Source organism: Schistocerca serialis, chromosome 4 (genome assembly GCF_023864345.2).
Source record: "Schistocerca serialis cubense isolate TAMUIC-IGC-003099 chromosome 4, iqSchSeri2.2, whole genome shotgun sequence".
NCBI classification, from domain to species: Eukaryota; Metazoa; Arthropoda; class Insecta; order Orthoptera; family Acrididae; genus Schistocerca; species Schistocerca serialis.
The window spans coordinates 250,488,537-250,510,281 of record NC_064641.1 but is presented as its reverse complement, the minus strand read 5'-3'; the positions used below and the strand labels follow the sequence as shown (position 1 = coordinate 250,510,281).

At 41.1% G+C, this 21,745-nt stretch overlaps 1 protein-coding gene across 1 annotated transcript in view; it reads right to left on the bottom strand.

Moving 5' to 3' along the window:
* The window catches only part of LOC126474385 (cytosolic carboxypeptidase Nna1), a 325,956-nt gene that overhangs the window by 268,275 nt on the left and 35,936 nt on the right, over positions 1–21,745 (bottom strand). The window lies entirely within an intron of this gene.

Genomic DNA, 21,745 nt, shown 5'->3' with positions numbered 1-21,745 from the left:
CTCCCTCTGCGATTTTTACCCTCCACGCTGCCCTCCAATACTAAATTGGTGATCCCTTGATGCCTCAGAACATGTCCTACCAACCGATCCCTTCTTCTGGTCAAGTTGTGCCACAAACTTCTCTTCTCCCCAATCCTATCTGAAACTGAAATGCTCATTTCCTTGATTTCTAAAACCAACAGCCTACAAACTATGAGGTACAGGCAGTTTGTGACTAATTTTTTTTTGCCCTTTTCTTCTATTGGCACCCTTGATTCAAGCTAGAAACCATAATACAGCATTTGGTATTTATTTCTTTGAAAAAACTACCCTCACAAACCGAGACTGAACTATTGTTGGAGGAACAGTGTGGGAATCACAAATATTTCTTATCAAAACATAATAAAATTTGGCACTGTTAGCGTGAGGCAATGTCAATAGAATGATGTTAGCTTTCCTGTAGTAGTGACAGATTTTATAATTGCTAATGGGAAAGATTTTAGTAAAATACAAAACAGGAACTTTTGAGTTCAAATTTATTCAATGCATTTCCCTAAAAGACAAAAAACAAAGCTTTCAGCCACAAACTTCATCAGCAAAAGAGAAACAGAGAAACACACACTATTCATACACACAGGCAAACACACCTCATGCACACATGACCATCAAGTCCAGCAGTTTGGGCCAGAATGTACCTATCACATGTGATGGAAGCAGCAATCTGGAGGAGGCAGGGAAGGTGAAGGGATAGTAGTATTTTCTCTTCCTTCCCCTTCATCTCTTCTCCTGGTTGAAGGAGGCACTGGGTCCATAAGTTTGCATAGGTAAAACCTTTTTTTATATGTGTGTTGTCCTGCTGCCACTTGATGGTTAGATTTTTTATTAAGAAAAAATGATTGTTTCTTAGCAACTTCTCCTTATATTAGTGCACATGTGTGCACTTGTTTACATTTACATGACAGCTTAAAACTCATTGTAGATACACAGTCTTTGATGTAAATAGTTCAATTAAGTTGAACTGTGTACTTCAAACAATGTGCATTCATGATGTATTTAACTCATCATGTAAAGAAAAACAAGTGTCAGATGTCTACTGTCACGCAATTCAACATCACACAAGCATCAGTGCTATGTTGCATGTGTCGATATCCCCAGATAGACAAGATGTTTTTTAACTATTTTGTTTTTATTTATGACAAATTGTTTTTACTTTTACTAAACGTGGGGGAACTGTGCTACATACCATCCATGATAATGTCAACATCGCATGCGTGATACAATCATAATCAAACATGATGTACAAAACAAGTTTTTTAAAGATCAGAAAATGACAGTCTTAACTGCTGAAGCCACTCAGTAGGAATAAATAGCATTGAGAGGGATCTTAGCTATTAAATTTTCTTCAAAGAAAATTCCATAATCATATTTTTGGCACACAGGAGACAAATCATTTGTATGAAGCTGCAGCTGATGAGTGGTAGCAGTATTTTAACATTAATGTAATCCTGTATTGTCTACTTAATGTGAACTCCTCTGAAGTCCAATATCATGCAGAAACTTCTTATTTAGAATTCTCTTTTGGTTCCAGACATATTTTAATCCCCATTTTTTGGAGAGGAATGGGTCCGAGCCTTCAATTTTAGACAATGAGTAGGGAGCATAAAATTATCTTAATTTTTGTTTCATGGATGTGGCCATCCTTCAGTAGTTCTTCTTTGCTGTGTATATGCTGAACATGATGATTTTCAAATGCACTGGGAGCACACTGCTGCCTGGTGCAAGTTTATAAATAATGAGTGACATAATTCCCATGGATAGGATACAGCGGTAGCACAGATGCTAGAGCACTTGCCCGCGAAAGGCAAAGGTCCCGAGTTCGAGTCTCGGTCGGGCACACAATTTTAATCCGCCAGGAAGTTTCATATCAGCGCACACTCCGCTGCAGAGTGAAAATCTCATTCTGGAAACATCCCCCAGGCTGTGGCTAAGCCATGTCTCCGCTGTATCCTTTCTTTCAGGAGTGCTAGTTCTGCAAGGTCTGCAGGACAGCTTCTGTAAACTTTGGAAGGTAGGAGACGAGATACTGGCAGAAGTAAAGCTGTGAGTACCGGGCGTGAGTCGTGCTTCGGTAGCTCAGATGGTAGAGCACTTGCCCGCGAAAGGCAAAGGTCCTGAGTTCGAGTCTCGGTCGAGCACACAGTTTTAATCTGCCAGGAAGTTTCATATCAGCGCACACTCCGCTGCAGAGTGAAAATCTCATTCTAGCCCTAGCTAGCTTTCAAACTGGTAATGCCTAGTTCTTTGGCTAAAGACAATGCTTTAAGTTGGCACATTTCACTCATCACCACGCATCCATATTGTTGTTTCTCATCTATATAATCACAGAGCCTTTTTTCGAGGTCCGGATGGTTTGCTTTTTGGACGTGAAATGCCCAGTGATTACTATTAGTTCCTTGAAGCTGCATTTTATTTTTTCACCAGTGAGGAATACAACTCTCACTCATGTCATACTTGTCATACTTTCTTCCTGTTGCACGGTTTCCAATATTCTCGGCTTCTTCAATAATTTTCATGTTTTCTTTAGCAGTGTACAAGTGATAACGAGAACTTGTAGCCATAATTAACAAGTTTGAAGACATTAATACCTCACTCCTAATGTGCTACTGATGCATCACAGACGGAGGCCCCAACAATGCAATAGTATAAGGGATGTATTGTTGGAGGCGGAGCAGTACCAACAATGTTACGAATAATCCGCGCAACCCAGTTTTTTGTCATAAAATTCGGGAAAAAATATGCGCAAATTATTCGATTATATACGATATTTGTTATGGCTTTAGGGAACAAAAACTTGAGTATATACGGTATGCTTTCTTGGAAGAGATTGCATCTATCTGCAGCTGTCTGCCAGTTCAGTTATTTCTTATTTCTGTGACACTCTAACATGAGTGAAACAAAACTGAGATCATTTGTGCTGTGCTTCTCTGTATATTCTCAGTATACCTGCTAGTCCTATTTGGTGGAGGCCTCAATAGGCATGAGAAATATTCGAAGATGAGTCAAACAAGTGTTTTGTAAACAACCTCCTTTGTAGACTGGTTGCATTTCCCGGGTATTCTACCAATGAACCAGTCTGGAATATTCTTTACCAACAACTTAGTCTATGGTAATTGATTCATTACATGTCCCAACATATTGTTACACCCCCCTCTCTGAACATCATATGACCACTGGTATAGAACTTTTAGGTGTTACAGGTGAGTGTTCATCGGAGGTGGAGGTATCATCTGGAGTGCCCCAGGTAAGTGTGGTAGATCCGCTGTTGTTTTCTATCTACATAAATGATCTTTTAGATAGGGTAGATAGCAATGTGCGGCTGTTTGCTAATGATGCTGTGGTGTATGGGAAGGTGTCGTCATTGAGTGATGGTAGGATGATACCAGATGACTTGGACAGGATTTGTGATTGGTGTAAAGAATGGCAGCTAACTCTAAATATAGATAAATGTAAATTAATGCAGATGAATAGGAAAAAGAACCCTGTAATGTTTGAACACTCCATTAGTAGTGTAGCGCTTGACACAGTCACATCAATTAAATATTTGGGCGTAACATTGCAGAACGATATGAAGTGGGACAAGCATGTAATGGCAGTTGTGGGGAAGGTGGATAGTCGTCTTCGGTTCATTGGTAGAATTTTGGGAAGATGTGGTTCATCTGTAAAGGAGACCGCTTATAAAACACTAATACGACATATTCTTGAGTACTGCTTGAGCATTTGGGATCCATATCTGGTCAGATTGAGGGAGGACATAGAAGCAATTCAGAGGCAGGCTGCTAGATTTGTTACTGGTACATTTGATCATCCCGCAAGTGTTACGGAAATGCTTCAGGAACTCGGGTGGGAGTCTCTCGAGGAAAGGAGGCATTCTTTTCGTGAATTGCTACTGAGGAAATTTAGAGAACCAGCATCTGAGGCTGACTGCAGTACAATTTTACTGCCGCCAACTAACATTTTGTGGAAAGACCACAAAGATAAGATAGGAGAGATTAGGACTTGTGCAGAGGTGTATAGCCAATCGTTTTTCCTCGTTCTGTTTGGGAGTGGAACAGGGAGAGAAAATGCTAGTTGTGATATGGGGTACCCTCCGCCACGCACCGTATGGTGGATTGTGGAGTATGTATGTCGATGCAGATGTAGATTTAGGTTAGCATCTCACTTTTGTAGAGCAGAAATGGAGAAAGGAGGAGTTGCCACATTCATCAGGAACTGTCATAAATGTAAGAACATACACATTCATAAATTTTGCCTAGAACAGCATATGGAAGCATGTGCAACAGAAGTAGAATTTCATAAAAAATCCTTCATAATATTAAGTGTATATCGAGCACCTGCAAGTAACATTAATCTGATCATAAACTGCCTTGAAGCTGTACTGGCCCATTTAACAACCAAAAACAGGGAAATAGTGATTGCTGATGACTTCAATGTAGATTTCCATAAACACCCTCCCAATAAGAACTTATTTGAGTTAGTAACACTAACATTCAACTTAACTCCCACTGTAAAGTTTCCAACTAGGGTAGCCAATTGCTCACAAACAGCCATTGATAATATCTGTATAGAAAAGTCCAATGAACAAAATTATATTACAAAACCAATAGTCAATGGCCTCTTAGATCCTGACATGCAGTTTCTTCAGTTAAATGTAAATACTGAACAGTTAAATCTGAACTCAAAGTTAAATCTGTTATATCTGAACTCAAGAGGGTAATCAATAAGACATAAATTGATTATTTTAGGACACTCATCAGAGTGATGTTTATAGTGCTCATGGCATGAATGAAAAATGTAACACTTTTGCTAATAAAGTGCTTCTCTTATTTGAACACTGTTTTCCCCGAAAACTAAACCAAGGTTAGAGCAAAGTCTACAAAGAAGCCAAGGATTACTCAAGGAATAGAGGTATCTTGTAAAACAAAAAGAAAACTGTCTGTCAATCTGAAACAGTTCTGATGTTGATGCTATAGCACATTACAAGAAATACAGCAAAATATTAAAGACTGTAATACGGACATCAAAGCAAATATATTACAAGGTAAAGATAGTCATGTCAGATAACAAAATAAAGGCAATGTGAGATATAGTGAAGGAGGAGACCAGTAGAACCACATATGAAGAACAGCAAATAGCATTAAGAGTAAATGATACATCGGTGACAGATGTGTATAGTGTTGCAGAACTTTTTATATCTGTTACTGAAAAGATGGGGTTGTCAGGCTCTGTAGATGCTGCCATTCTCAAAAATTTTAGAAAAGATAATGTACAATCGGCTTTATAACCATCTTATCACAAATAACGTACTGTCAAAGTCGCAGTTCAGATTTCTAATGGGTTCTGATATTGAGAAGGCTATCTACACTTACAGTGAAAATGTACTTAATTCATTAGACAAAAAATTGCAGGCAACTGGTATATTTTGTGATCTGTCACAGGCATCTGACTGTATAAATCACAATATTCTTTTAAGTAAATTAAAATATTGTGGAGTAACAGGAAACACTGCAAAATGGTTCAAATTTTATGTCTCTGGCAGGAAACAACAGGTGTTTTAGGAAAGAGACATGTATTAAGCTATTAGGCATATATTAAGCTACCAGGCATCATACAACTGCGAACTAATTACATATGGGGTCCCACAAGTTTCCATCTTAGGGCCCTTACTTTTCTTGTGTGTGTCAATGACCTTTCATCAGCAACATTACCAGATGCTAAGTTTGTTTTGTTTACCAATGATACAAACATTGCAATAAATAGCAAATCAAGTGTAGTCTTAGAAAGCAGCTAATAAAATATTTGTGGACATAACTAATCTTTGAATAAACACACTACATGCAGTTCAGAACTTGTATGGGGTGTCCCACAAGTATATGCCTAACATATGATGACAAGCAGATAGAAGAAGTGGACAGTGTTATGTTCTAGGGATTACAGCTTGATAATAAACTCAACTGGGAGGAGCACACCACAGAACTGCTGACGCGTCTAAACAAATCTCTATTTGCAAGCAAATTCTGTCAGACATAGGGGATGTAAAAATGAAAAATCTGGCATACTACACTTACTTTCACTCCATAATGTTTTATAGGATTATTTCTTGGAATAATTCATCAAGCCAAGCTAAAGTTTTGTGGGCACAAAAACATGCAATAAGAATTATATGTGGTGTGAACTCAAGAACGTCCTGCAGAAGCCTGTTTAGGGAACTACAGATACTATCTACTGCTTCCCAATATATTTCTTCCTTAATGAAATTTGGCCAAGTGGTTCTAGGCGCTTCAGTCTGGAACCGCGCGACCGCGATGGTCGCAGGTTCAAATCCTGCCTCAGGCATGGATGTGTGTGATGTCCTTAGGTTAGTTAGGTTTAAGTAGTTCTAAGTTCTAGGGGACTGATGACCTCAGATGTTACATCCCATAGTGCTCGGAGCTATTTGAACCATTTGAACCTTAATGAAATTTGTCATTAAAAATATATGACTTTTTCAAACCAACAGCTGAGTTCATGGAATCAATACTAGAAATAAGAATAATCTTCACAAGGATTTAAAGTCACACCACAGAACTGCAGAAACGCCTTAACAAATCTGTATTTGCAATTCGAGTGTTAGCAGACATAGGCGACATAAAAATGAAAAAGCTTGCATACTTTGCCTACTTTCATTCCATAATGTCATATGGTATAATATTTTGGGGTATCTCTTCAAGTCAAACAAAAGTTTTCAGAGTCCAAAAGCGTGTAATACATATTATTTGTGGAGTAAATTCACAGACGTCATGTAGAAACCTCTTCAAAGAACTGGGTATACTAACTGCTGCCTCTCAGTATATTTACTCCTTAATGAAATTTGTCCTAAATAATATATCTCTTTTTCCAACAAACAGCTCAGTTCATACATACAATAGCAGGAACAAAAATTATCTGCACAAAGACTTAAAAGCACTTACTTTAGTTCAAAAAGGGGTCCACTACTCAGGAACACTCATCTTCAATAATTTGCCAGCAAACATAAAAAATTTAGTTACAAATAAAGATCAATTTAAAAGGAGCCTGAAAGACTTACTAGTGGCCAACTCCTTCTACTCCATAGATGAATTTTTTAATAGAAACAAATGATGGATTGTATATATTCATACTATTAGTATTGTTATTTCAGCTAAAAAAAAATTTAAAAAAATTAAAAAAAAAAAAGTTGACATGTTCCACATCCATGAGGATCTCCTCAGCATGGATCTATGGAACGAAAAACTAATCTAACCTAATCTAATCTAAAACTTACTCTTGTACACTTGCCAGTAGCCATAAAAAGCTTAAGATCCAATGAAATTCAATTTAAGAGAAGGCTGAAGGATTTATTGGTGGCCAACTCCTTCTACTCCATTGATGAATTTCTCAGTAGAACCAACTGATCTTGTGGGTTATGTATATATTACAATCAATCTAACTTCTGCACTATTTCAGTGTGTTAATTGTAAATAAGTATTGTAGTAGTTATATTACATATTTACTACCTTATAAATAAGAAAAACATTTTTTTAATTTTAAATTCAGTGCATTAATGCAATCTAGTAAATGTGTGTTATAAAAGTGTTCACTTAAAAAAAAAGGGGGAGGGGGGTGAAAAAGAAGAAGAAGAAAGAAACATGATGATCATTCCACTTGGGACCTGTGGAATGTATTTTAGCTTATTTGTTTTAGTTGTAAATATTTGTCATGTATTATTGGTTTTCTGACATGTTCTACAACCTGGAGGACTTCTTCACTATGGATCAATTGCAATGAAAGTAAATCTAATCTCTCTACCAGTTGACAAATTTCAACTGTGACACATTCATATTTCAGCCATACTATACTAGGTTGTTTCATGTAGTGCGCATTTTTATATTTCTGAACATTTAAAGTAATTTGCCAGTATTTGCATCATTTTGAAAGCGATAAGACCTGTGTGAATATTTGTTTAGCTTTTGTAATACAGTACTTCATGATAGATAACTGGATCATCTGTGAAAATTCTGAGCTTATTATTAATACTGCCTACGAGATCATTAACAGATAACAAGAAAAGCAAGGGCCCCTATCTAATGTAACAGACCAAGATTTGCAAAGATTTGTGATTTCATCAAAAAAGGATAATGTTAATAAATATTGTTATTCTAATTCTAACAACTTAAAACTTCAAGTAAATCTTAACACAGATCATTTAGTAAAATCATTTCTGTTATGAAATTGTGTAAGTTTATTGTAAGTCGTAACAAAGAAGTAAGCACTATTCTGATTCTTAAAAGATTATTTAAGTTGCCACGGCAGTGACTTTGTTAGTAGTTTTCAATCAATTTGATTTAGTTTTTGATCCTGTGCTATCGTAATGGGATGTGGGAAGTGAAGAATCAGTAAATGAAAATCATAAAATTTGAGTAGTGGGAACATTGTTTCTAGTTATGTATGAATGAAAGACGTTTCCAAAACAGTCACCTAAGTGCTTCAGACAATTTAAAGAAGGAGAGACCCCTCACACAATGTGACCAATAATTTAAACAATATAGACATGTGAGGACTACAGTTTCTTTCTAGAGCAACAAAAAAGAAATAGTCGAATAAACAAAGGAACAGCCAAGGAAAAACAAGTCCAACTACACGCTGCTAGAAGGAAATCTCATAGAACCAAACAGGGGTCAAGTGTGTAGTGTGGCAGATAACATCACTTACTACATACTGACAATGTAAAATAATGATCATGTGTCACATGGAATTAATGTGTCAGTTGTCTGATAGTCTGTGGAACAGTATTACCTAAAAATAAAATTATCTTCCCTTCCTCTCATATTTTTCAGAAGCAGTGAAGGCTTGTGAAGTACATACAGTTATATACAATATTGCAGTGCCTGTGTTGTTTAGAAGTATACTGCAGGGTTCCATAGGATATACAGAAAGGAACAGACTGGACACACATGGTTGACGACATACAGAAGTTAGGGTGTGGCCATGAGTCATGCACGCATAACCTAATGGTAATGGAAACGCTTGCAATAAGTGTGAAATGCAGGTTCAAGTCGCAGTCCAGCACATTTTCACCGTCGTCATTCCACTGCACATCCGATGGTAGTCCATATTTACAATTGCAAATACATTTTGTATATTTCATAATGGCTACAGTTGCCGCAGTGTCTGTTCCTTTGGACATGCATGCAAGTACGAAAAAACTTTGCAATGTACTTCTGAACAACACAGGTACAACAATATCATATTCATGTGCCAAACCAAGCAAGAGACCTTAAATTAAAATTTCTCCCCTGTACAGGAATGTACATAAATGATGAGTGAGTGCAGGTTGTAGGCACATGGTTGATGACATATGGAAGTTTGGGTCTGGTCATGAGTCATGCTTGGATAGCCTAATGGTAAGGTGACCACTTGTGAAAAGCCAGCAACTGTTTATGGGTATTGGTCCAGCACAAATTTTCATTGTCATTATTCCATTACACAGCCGATGGTTGTCCATTTTGCAAATGCAAATACATTTCATTTACTTACAGTTATGTTTTCTTCCTACCTTCACAAGGTACTGACAGAAGTAAAGATGTGAGGACGGGTCGTGAGTCATGCTTGGGTAGTTCGGACAGAAGAGCACTTGCCCACAAAAAGCAAAGGTCCCGAGTTCGAATCTTGGTCTGGCACACAGTTTTAATCTGCCAGGAAGTTTCATATCAGCACACACTGTGCTGCAGAGCGAAAATTTCATTCTGGATCCATAGCATTTCTTGTTTCAACAGCTATTGACGGCCCTTAAAAATTGCATTCTTTTATCAAAAATGTCTGTAGTTAGTGGAATAACAGAGCAGATAATTAAGTTTCGCACAATAACCATATCGCAAAATACTCTCCTATTTGCATGCTATTATTTGCCAAAATCTTATTTCAGTATCTCAAACTGTTTATGAAATATGAGGAATTTTGTGGATATTTCAACTGGCTTTATTGCTGGCACAGCACAATGGAAAATGAGTGAAATATGTCAGATCAGTTTTCTCTCCAACCAATTCTAAAGAAAAATTCAATATGTTAGCTAAATTTCATACACTGCAGCATATTATGTAATATGCACCAAACGAAAAGTCACAGCAACATCTATTTTCCATTACAAACTTTTTTGAATTTCCACATAAAGATCTTATTTGCACATAAACATCACAATAACTGTGATCATTAATGAAATGATGGGTGTGCCATCATAAATCTGACATATAAAGCTATTAGTAAAGCAAAAAATAACTTTTTTACTGAATAGTTTCTGTAAAATCATTTTATAAAGATAGTTGGACAAAAACTGGTCACTGTGCATCAGCCATTATGTCCTGCACCGGCTTATATGAAAAGAATCTACGTAAATCTCTGCACCCTGTTCTATACTACTAGAAGCAAAACTGAGTCTTAGTCATACTGTATGGTAGCTGAAGCATTCTTCTGGGAATCTCTTATGTGAGTACACAAACAAAAAATCTTCTGAGCCTGTGTTTGTATAGTGAAGTCTTTTACACTTTTATTAAGTAAGTGCTTATTTGCAGTTGTTAAGTGAGCTATTTGTGTAAAAAGGCTCAACAGTTGGAGCTGTCAGCTGTCTACCACACTGAAGAGCCTGTCCCTAGTGTAACAAGTGTCCACATGTATTTGACAAGTATACCATGAAGAGTCATTCCCATCATGAACTGTTTTACTAGGTACATATAAGTCCAGTTCACAGTCACCTTTGCTGTTAAACTTGAGACATAGATCCTCCACATACTCATATCCTGAGAAAATGTTACAAGTTCACCATTAAGATGACACTACTGGTTGCTTTTATCTAGTTTACTGCACATATAAATCTTTCTACTTGTTTTAGTTGCCCTCTGCACTCTGGTAATTATTGTTGCTACAATTGCCTCATGGTCACTGACACAAATTTCAATGTAGACTTTCTAAAGAGGTCAGATCTATTTATTGCCATTAAATCCAATATATTTCCATTATGTGTGCCATTCCAAACTCCCTGTTCAAGATAGTTTTCAGAGAAGGCATTTAGTGATGTTTTACAGGATGTCTTGTCACATCCACCACTAAAAAACTGTAATCACCACAACTGACAGTTAGACAATTAATTAGGTTATAGTATGAGTGGGGAACTTATGAACTAGCAAACTGAGATTTTTTTTGATAAGTTTCCATTTACATCTGGGGATGTCTCTTGTGGCCGATACAATGATTCAGTTATAAGTTTATACCCATCCCTGATACTGAGCCTTATCCAAATGATCACACATGGAACTTCAATTTCTATCTTGGTGGATTTGAGTTTCTTGACTATTGAGACAAATACACTACTTCCATATCCCATTCACCTATCCTTTAGAAACATGTTTAAATTTTCCTGAAGAATCTTACTGCTCACAATTTCAGGTTTTAACCAGATTTCTGTACCCAGCATTATATGTTAGCTCCAATGCTGTTTAGGAACATTTCAAACTCTTGTATTTTGTTGTGAATGATTCAACAGGTAACCACTAGGATTTTAATACTCTCACCTATGAAGAAAATCTCTACATATCTTACACTGATACTTCCCTGCACATTCATCACACTGGCAATCAGTGTGAAAAATATCAGGGTTCATTTCATGTGGGATGTTGTAACATCTTTACAGAGATGCTCAACAAACTCCACACACACTACAAGAGAGGCTTTGTGTATCATGGAGGGTTTTACTATTGAAATTTTGAGGCAGCACTTTCCAGTAACACTTGGACAACACAGTACTTCTTGCAACATACATCTCATGAAATGACCACAACAAGAAAATCTGAGAAATCACTGCTAATACAGAGGCTTACTGACAGTCATTCTTCCCACATATTATTCACACAGAGAACAGGTAAGGGGGATCAGTTACTGGTACCAGAAGTACTCTCTGCCACACACCATTATGTGGCTTTTGCAAATGCAGTGACTGTCACTACTGATATACATCCTCTTGAAGTCGGAGCTGATTCAGTAGCATACGAAGAGTTAGCAATTTGACACGCTGCAGACTACAGCAGTGCAGTGAAACAATCCAGGAGATTCTGCAAGTCTGACAGATCTAGAGCAGCTATCTCCAATAGCGCAAATGGTTTCAAGACTGTGGACAAAAACATTCACATCCTTGGCAAAAGCGTTCATGTAACCCAAGAAACACAGAAGTATACTAACAGTAGAAGGCATACAGTGTGAGCTAGCAGTAGGAACAAGAGTTTTAAGATGACCAAATCAGTCTTACTGCTGGTACTATTCACAGGAAGGCAAGATCAGGATTGGTACAGGTAATTAATGTTTTAAAGCTAACTGCAAGGCTTAGAGATATTACCTGCAGTTAGGCTCTTTGGGAATGGATCACTGAAAAGAATAACTGCAAGGATGCAGTGGGTATATACAGGGTGATAAAAAAAAAGTGTCAGATACTTTGAGAGGTGGTAGTACTCATCAAAGCATGAAAAATAAGTCCAATATACAAGAATCCAGAAACGCATACTTTCCGAGATAAACACATGTTTATAGGAGAAGCTGTGCAACACTTGGTTGTGGATATTAGTGCAGTTGTTGCATTTGTGCTCCATCAAATGTGTCAGCAGGGTATTATGATGTCTTGCTCACAGTACTCTACTAACCATTAGGTGGTCTGCAGTCAGTTGCTTGGTTCAAGTCGTGTTGTTGGCTACATAAGTTTTCATCGTGTTTGTGTACCTTATTGTACAGTACCGTCAATCCAATGTATATCATGGTGTTTTACCTTCTTCCAAATGCAGATTCACTTATGTGTTTATTGTTCTTGTGCTGTCTGTATGTACAAATGGTGTCGTACATTTACATTTTCTCTTTTCCACCACTTGTTAGCAATGGAAGCCTGCTACTCAACAAGTGAAACTGCAAATATGATATGGGCATAGCCTGCAAGCCCATGCTCTCTACACTGAAAAATATCCACAGTGCAGACTGTGCTCTGATAAGCTGTTTGGCAGACTTTTCTGGCATCTGAGGGTCACAGGAACCCTCGCACCTCAGATGACTGACAGTGGAAGGCCCGTACAGTCCGCACACCTGACAGGGAAGAGTGTGTGCTACCTTCATGGAAGAAACCCCTGGGGGCAGTGTGTGACAATTAGCAGCATCAGAAGGTGTGTCTCACTCTCTTATCTGGAGGAGGGGGTGGGGGGGGGGGTGGGGGGGAGGGGGAGTGGGTACTTCATGAACAATTGCTGTACCCATGTCATCTACTGCGTGTTCATGCCCTACGGGCACAGGAGCATCATGGCAGATGGTGGTTCTGCCAATCTACTGTTCATATCCAAGACTTTATTTTCGAATAAGGCAGGATTCCAAAAGATGGTTTGTGAATTTCCATAACTAGCATGTATGGGCAAATGTAAATCCCCAAGCAATTCAGGAAAGAGGGAATCAACACCAATTCTCAATCAACGTATGGGCAAGTGTACTTGGCAATAGATTAGTAGGGCCATACCAACTATCACAAAGGTTAAATGACATGCATTATCTAGACTTCTCATTGATGTATTGTCTATTTTGCTGGACGCTGTGCCATTGCAGTAAAGAATACAAATGTGATTCATGCATGATGGCACACCTGAACACTTTCATCACAATGTGCGCAAACATCTGATGCAGATATTTCAGGATCATTGGATTGGGCAGGGGTGTTCCATACCTTGGCCTACTCATTCCCCACACCTCAACTCCCTAAACTTTTGGTTTTGGTGACACTTGAAGGAATTGGTCCACCCCATGCCAATCAATAATGTGTGGACACTACAGGGTCACCACATCTTCAATGCGTGCCAGCAGGTACAACAACAACTGGGTATACTTCAAGTGGTGTGTTATTCCTTAGGTCGGAGAGCAGAGGGTGCATTGTCATGAATGGAAGCCACATTAATTGCCTCCTATAAACACATGTTTATGTCAGACGGTATGCATTTCCGGACCCATGTTCATTCGATCTATTTTTTCTTGGACACACACACACAAATATATATATATATATATATATATATATATATATATATATATATATATATATATATATATAGACACACACACACACACACACTCTCTTTAGCCTTTTCCTCATGGCTATGCCAATATACATGTTTAACACGTATATTGCACATACCTCCTCCCGCTTTCTGTTGGTCCACCTCCTCCTCCCCCCTCTGCCCATCTCCTCTTCTACCCCTCCCCGCCTCTCCTTCATTTCTCCTCCTCTCTCTCTGCCCCTGTCTCCTGTCATCTCTTCCTATCAATCTCCTCCTCCCCATCTCTCTCTATCCATTTTCCGTGCACCCGTGCACCCTTTATCACTCTCCTGCATCCTCTCTCTGGCTATCCCCCCCCCCCCCCCCCAGCCCCCACCCCTCTCTCTTCATTCCAACTGCTGTCCCTCTCTGTGCATCCCCTATATCCTTTGCAAACTTACCCCACCTGTGCCCATCTGCATGTGTAGCCCACGCAAAACAGGTCAATTAAGCAAACTTATACTACTCCCAAAATGTGCCTGTCATGCAGGGCAGCCTACACGTCTTTGGCTTGAAAGCCATTTTTCGCCTCTGATGGGTAGACTCCCTGCAAAGCAGGTAAGTAAGGCAGGCTGATAATATTTGTACATAAGCTGTCTGTTGTGCTCAGCATCCTATACAGCAGGGTCTAAGAAAAAACACTTTTTTGCCCATATTTCTGCTTCTAATGGAGTGCTGGAACTTGTGAAGTTGCTGCTCATGTGTCCAATTTGGATGAAATTGATTGAGGGGTTTACGAGAAGATACTGGACATTCTGCTTTATATTCCCCATGGCTTTGTTTGTATATGTGTTCAACACATATATTGTACAGATCTCCTCCTCCCCCTCTTTGTGCCCACCTCTTCCTTCTGCCATCTCTGTCCCACTCATCCTTCCATCTCTATCTGTCCATCTCCACCTCTCCAGTCTCTGTCTCTCCATCTCCTCCTTCCCCTCACTTTTTTCATCTCCTCTGCTCCCTATCTCTGATCCTTCCAGTTCCCTCTGTTCATATCTTTCTCTCCCTCTATCCATCTTCTCCACTCTCTCTTCCCATCTCCTCCTTGCCCCTCTTCCCTTCCCACCTGCCCACTTCCCCTCTGCACATCCAAACTGCCTCCTACACCTCCCCCTCTACCCACTTTTCTGTCTATCTCCTTCCTCCCCCTCTCTCTGACTGACCAACTCCTCGACCCTCTCTCTGTCAATCTTCCTCACTCTGCCTATCTCATCTTCCTCCTCTCTCCCTCTTTCTAATTTGTCCTCCCCACTCTTTAACCATCTCATCCTCCCCCTCTCCCTAACCATCTCTCCTGGCCCCCTCTCTATCTATTCCCTCCTGTCCCCCTCTCCCAACATATCCCCTCCTGTCTCCTCTCTCTGTACATCCCCTGCTGCCTTTTCCACAAAACTTCATCTGCATTTGACACATAATTGCATACGTCTCTTTCTTCACCTCCTCCACATCTCTGTGGTTATTCTCCTCTCCTCCTCCTCCTCTCTCTATCCATCTCCTCCTGTCCCTCTCTTCCTGTCCATCTCTTATGTCCCCTCTCCCTATCCACCTCCTCCTCCTCCCCACCTCTCTCTGTCCATCTCCTCCTCACCCTCTCTCCCCATCAGTCCTCTCCCGTCCCCTCCTAACTACTCTCTCTCTATCCATACCCTCCTCCATATATATCTCAAACTTCTTCCAGCCCTGTCAAATCTAATCTGCATGTGTAGCCCCTGCAAAATAGGTCAATAAAGCAGCTCAGTACTATTTCCGCAACACACCTACACAAACAGACATACATTGCGCTTATACATATCAGGCCTTTTCCCCAGGGCTTCACATGCATACATGCATGTCACGCATAATGCACACATCAGTTGTTCTATCTCCTCCTACCTCCTCTCTACCCATCACCTCCTTACCTCCCTATCTGAGCATCTCCTCCTCCCACCTCTCAGCCTCCTCTTCCCTTCTTTCTGTCCATTTTGTCCATCAACCCCTCCTCTGTCCATCTTCTCCTCCTCCTTTCTCTCTGTATTTACATCCCCTCCTGACCCCCTCGCCCTATATACCCCATTCTGCCCAGTCTCTCCCTCTCCATCTCCTCGTGTCCCATCTCTCTCTCCATCTCTTCCTCTATCCATCTTATCCTTCTCCCAGGCATGCATCTCTGCAAGTGGAGCCCCAGCAAAAGAGACTTTTACTCCTCCCACGACATGACTATTGTGTGGCACAGACTATATGCCACGGGCTTGGAAGCCCTTTTATTTCCACGATATGTAGGCCACCATGCAAATCAGACCGCAACAGCAAGTCCAGTATTACTCCAATGCAATGCATCAGTTGTGCTGGCAGCCTACATGCCAGAGGTCAGAAAACCATTTCTTCATCTCGATTTTTGGGCTGCCCTGCAAAGCAGATTGAAACTATTCCCACACAACACACTCATTGTGCATGGCAGACTACATGGCATGGGCTTAAAAACATGTATGTCTGTATCTCTGTAAATACTAACAGTTAGAGTATTACAAACCCACCTGTGTCGGTCCTCTCGAGGCAAGGAGCTGGTTTACCACATGTGGCCCACTCCGGTCCAAGGGCCTGAGAGGAGTTCTTACAGACACATACATATGCTCAGCGGACGCAAGGAGAATTGGCCACTCTTCGGGGGCAGGTGGAGGCTTTGTCTGTTAGGCTCATCGAGCTCGAGGCGCAGGCGTCGGCTCGTAGTGGCGTTGGGGCAACTGTGGTGAGACCTATGCCTACTTCGGTGGCCTTGGAATCACATGGAACCCCTGATGTCGCTGCATCTTCCGGCAGTGAGCATCTTACCGGTCAGCCATCACTCCAGGGTGAATGGCGGACAGTGGTGGGCTCGCGCGTGCCTGGCCGAAAGGCGAAGGTGGGATCTGGCCGCGTGGCAGCTGCCTTACCCCTTTCCAACAGGTATGGGGTGCTTCCTAGTGGTGATGACATCGTTTCCGAGCCACCACAGGATGCCTCGCCTGTTGGGCCAGTGGCCGATTCTCCGGCAAGGTCCCGACAGTCACAGAGGGCGGGCCTATTAGTTATAGGGAGCTCCAACGTTAGGCGGGTTATGGAGCCCCTCAGGAAAATAGCGGGTAGGTCGGGGAAGAATGCCAGTGTGCACTCGGTGTGCTTGCCGGGGGGTCTCGTCCGTAATGTGGAGGAGGCCCTTCCGGCAGCTATTGAACGCACTGGGTGTGACCGGCTGCAGATAGTAGCACATGTCGGAACGAATGATGCCTGCCGCTTGGGTTCTGAGGCCATCCTTGGTTCCTTCCGGCGACTGGCTGATTTGGTGAAGACAACCAGCATCGCACGCGGAGTGCAAGCTGAGCTTAATATCTGCAGCATAGGGCCCAGAGTCGATCGCGGTCCTCTGGTTTGGAGCCGTGTGGAGGGTCTAAACCAGAGGCTCAGACGACTCTGCGACTATAATGGTTGCAAATTCATCGACCTCCGTTATTGGGTGGAGAACTGTAGGGCCCCCCTAGACAGGTCAGGCGTGCACTACACACCGGAAGCAGCTACTAGGGTAGCAGAGTACGTGTGGCGTGCACACGGGGGTTTTTTAGGTTAGAGGGACCCCCCCTTGGGCGAAACGATAAAATAGCTGACGGCTTACCAGAGAGGACATTATCATCGTTGATAAAGAACGTCCATCCTCAGAGACCAAAAACAGGAAAAGTTAACGTAGTATTGGTAAACTGCAGGAGTATCCAGGGCAAGGTTCCTGAATTTGTATCTCTTATTGAAGGAAATAGTGCGCATATAGTATTAGGAACGGAAAGTTGGTTAAAACCGGAAGTGAACAGTAACGAAATCCTAGACACAGAATGGAATATATACCGCAAGGATAGGATAAACGCCAATGGTGGAGGAGTATTTATAGCAGTAAAGAATTCAATAATATCCAGTGAAGTTATTAGCGAATGCGAATGTGAAATAATCTGGGTTAAGTTAAGTATCAAAGGTGGGTCAGATATGATAGTCGGATGCTTCTATAGACCACCTGCATCAGCAACCGTAGTAGTTGAGCGCCTCAGAGAGAACCTGCAGAACGTCGTGAAGAAGTTTCGTGATCATACTATTGTAATAGGGGGAGACTTCAATCTACCAGGTATAGAATGGGATAGTCACACAATCAGAACTGGAGCCAGGGACAGAGACTCTTGTGACATTATCCTGACTGCCTTGTCCGAGAATTACTTCGAGCATATAGTTAGAGAACCAACTCGTGAAGCTAACGTTTTAGACCTCATAGCAACAAATAGACCGGAACTTTTCAACTCCGTGAATGTAGAAGAGGGTATCAGTGATCATAAGTCAGTGGTTGCATCAATGACTACAAGTGTAATAAGAAATGCCAAGAAAGGAAGGAAAATATATTTGCTTAACAAGAGTGATAGGGCACAAATCGCAGAATATCTGAGTGACCACCATCAAACGTTCATTTCTGAGGAAGAGGATGTGGAACAAAAATGGAAAAAATTCAGAAACATCGTCCAGTACGCCTTAGATAAGTTCGTACCGACTAAGGTCCAAAGCGAGGGGAAAGATCCACCGTGGTATAACAATCATGTGCGAAAGGTACTACGGAAACAAAGAAAGCTTCATCATAGGTTTAAGAGTAGTCGAATCATAGCTGATAAGGAAAAGCTGAACGAAGCGAAAAAGAGCGTAAAGAGAGCAATGAGAGAAGCATTCAACGAATTCGAACATAAAACATTGGCAAACAATCTAAACAAGAACCCTAAAAAGTTTTGGTCATATGTAAAATCGGTAAGCGGATCTAAATCCCCTACTCAAGTCACTCGTTGACCACGATGGCACCGAAACAGAGGACGACCGAAGAAAGGCAGAAATACTGAATTCAGTGTTCCGAAACTGTTTCACTGCGGAAAATCGTAACACGGTCCCTGACTTCAGCCGTCGCACGGACGCCAAAATGGAAAATATTGAAATAAACGATATCGGAATTGAAAAACAACTGCTATCACTTAGTAGCGGAAAAGCATCCGGACCAGACGAGATACCCTTAAGATTCTACAGTGATTATGCTAAAGAACTTGCCCCCTTTCTATCAGCAATTTATCGTAGATCGCTGGAAGAATGTAAAGTACCTAGCGACTGGAAGAAAGCGCAGGTCGTTCCCATTTTCAAGAAGGGTCATAAATCAGATGCGAATAATTATAGGCCTATTTCGCTTACGTCAATCCGTTGTAGAATAATGGAACATGTTTTGTGTTCTCGTATTATGACGTTCTTAGATAATACAAATCTCCTTCATCATAACCAACATGGATTCCGCAAACAGAGATCATGTGAAACTCAGCTCGCCCTATTTGCCCAAGAAATTCACAGTGCCGTAGACACTGGCGAGCAGATTGATGCCGTATTCCTGGACTTCAGGAAGGCATTTGATACGGTTCCGCACTTACGTTTAGTGAAAAAAATACGGGCTTACGGAATATCGGACCAGGTTTGTGATTGGATTCAGGATTTCCTAGAAGAAAGAACACAACATGTCATTCTTAACGGTTCAAAATCTGCAGATGTAGAGGTAATTTCGGGAGTACCGCAGGGAAGCGTGATAGGACCTTTATTGTTTACAATATACATAAATGACTTAGTTGACAACATCGGTAGCTCCGTGAGGCTATTTGCAGATGACACGGTTGTCTACCAGAAAGTAGCAACATCAGAAGACTCGTACGTACTCCAGGAGGACCTGCAGAGGATTAATGCATGGTGCGACAGCTGGCAGCTTTCCCTAAACGTAGATAAATGTAATATAATGCGCATACATAGGGGCAGAAATCCATTCCAGTACGATTATGCCATAGGTGGTAAATCATTGGAAGCGGTAACGACCGTAAAATACTTAGGAGTTACTATCCGGAGCGATCTGAAGTGGAATGATCACATAAAACAAATAGTGGGAAAAGCAGGCGCCAGGTTGAGATTCATAGGAAGAATTCTAAGAAAATGTGACTCATCGACGAAAGAAGTAGCTTACAAAACGCTTGTTCGTCCGATTCTTGAGTATTGCTCATCAGTATGGGACCCTTACCAGGTTGGATTAATAGAAGAGATAGACATGATCCAGCGAAAAGCAGCGCGATTCGTCATGGGGACATTTAGTCAGCGCGAGAGCGTTACGGAGATGCTGAACAAGCTCCAGTGGCGGACACTTCAAGAAAGGCGTTACGCAATACGGAGAGGTTTATTATCGAAATTACGAGAGAGCACATTCCGGGAAGAGATGGGCAACATATTACTACCGCCCACATATATCTCGCGTAATGATCACAACGAAAAGATCCGAGAAATTAGAGCAAATACGGAGACTTACAAGCAGTCGTTCTTCGCACGCACAATTCGTGAATGGAACAGGGAAGGGGGGATCAGATAGTGGTACAATAAGTACCCTCCGCCACACACCGTAAGGTGGCTCGCGGAGTATAGATGTAGATGTAGATAACAATACTTTTCCCCAAGGCTTCACCTGTGTACATGTATGTCACAAATAATGTTCCTCCTCTGCCCTCACTGCACATTACCTCCTCACCTACCTTTCTCTCCATCCCCTCCTCCCACCTTTCAGCCCAGGTCCTCTTCCCTGCTCTCCTTCTGTCCATCTCAGCTATCCCCCTCCCTCTGTCCCTCTCCTCCACTTCCTCACTATCTGTCTTTACATCCCTTCCTGCTCTCTTGTTCACTATATATCCCATCCTACCCCCCTCTCCCTATCCATCCCCTCCTGCCCACCTCCCTCTCTCCATCTCCTCTACTAATCTCCTCTATCCGTCTCACCCTTCTCCCAGGCATGCCCATTCACACATGTAGCTTTCAAAAAAGAGACTGACACAGCAGGCTGGTGCTATTCCCACAACATGCCTCTTAGCAGTACACCCTGTATGCCGAGGGTTTTTCCCATGATGTGCAGGCTGCCATGCAAAGCAGGCCACTAAAGCAAGTCCGATGCTATTCCAACACAACACACCTGTTGTGCTGGGCAGCCTATGTGTCAGGTGCTGGAACACCATTTCTTAACCAGGCTGTATTGCAGACAAGAAAAAAATTCCCGGTTTTTTCCCAGTTAAAAGTACACTTTTTCACTGGTGAAAATACACAATATACTGGTGAAAGTACATTTTTCTTCTGTGTTAAGTGACAATACACTTTCCCACAGAGCTGTAAAACTTACCAATCCTTTGAATGGTAAAGGTTTTATACACTGGCGCACAACTTCCTGGCAGTTTCGGAAATGAAACCCAGCAAAAGTAAGAAATCCTGAAAAGACCTTTGATACACACTGCATATCTTCCTATTATGGAAGTATAAATACAAATTCCAACAAATGCAGCATGATAGCTTCCGAAGCACCAAAACTGAGATTGCAATGTGCTTTTATCAGCCAATAATAGCTCATGTCATGTGATATCGCCAGCCATTGATGGCAGATATTCAGAACGTAGGGCACACAATGTAGTCAGCCAAGCAACATCACTGTTAAGTAATGTGAACACACAAAAGGAAAAGTTAATGGTTTAAATTAATATACATACAGTATAGTTACAAGAAAAGCTAAGCTTTCACTTATA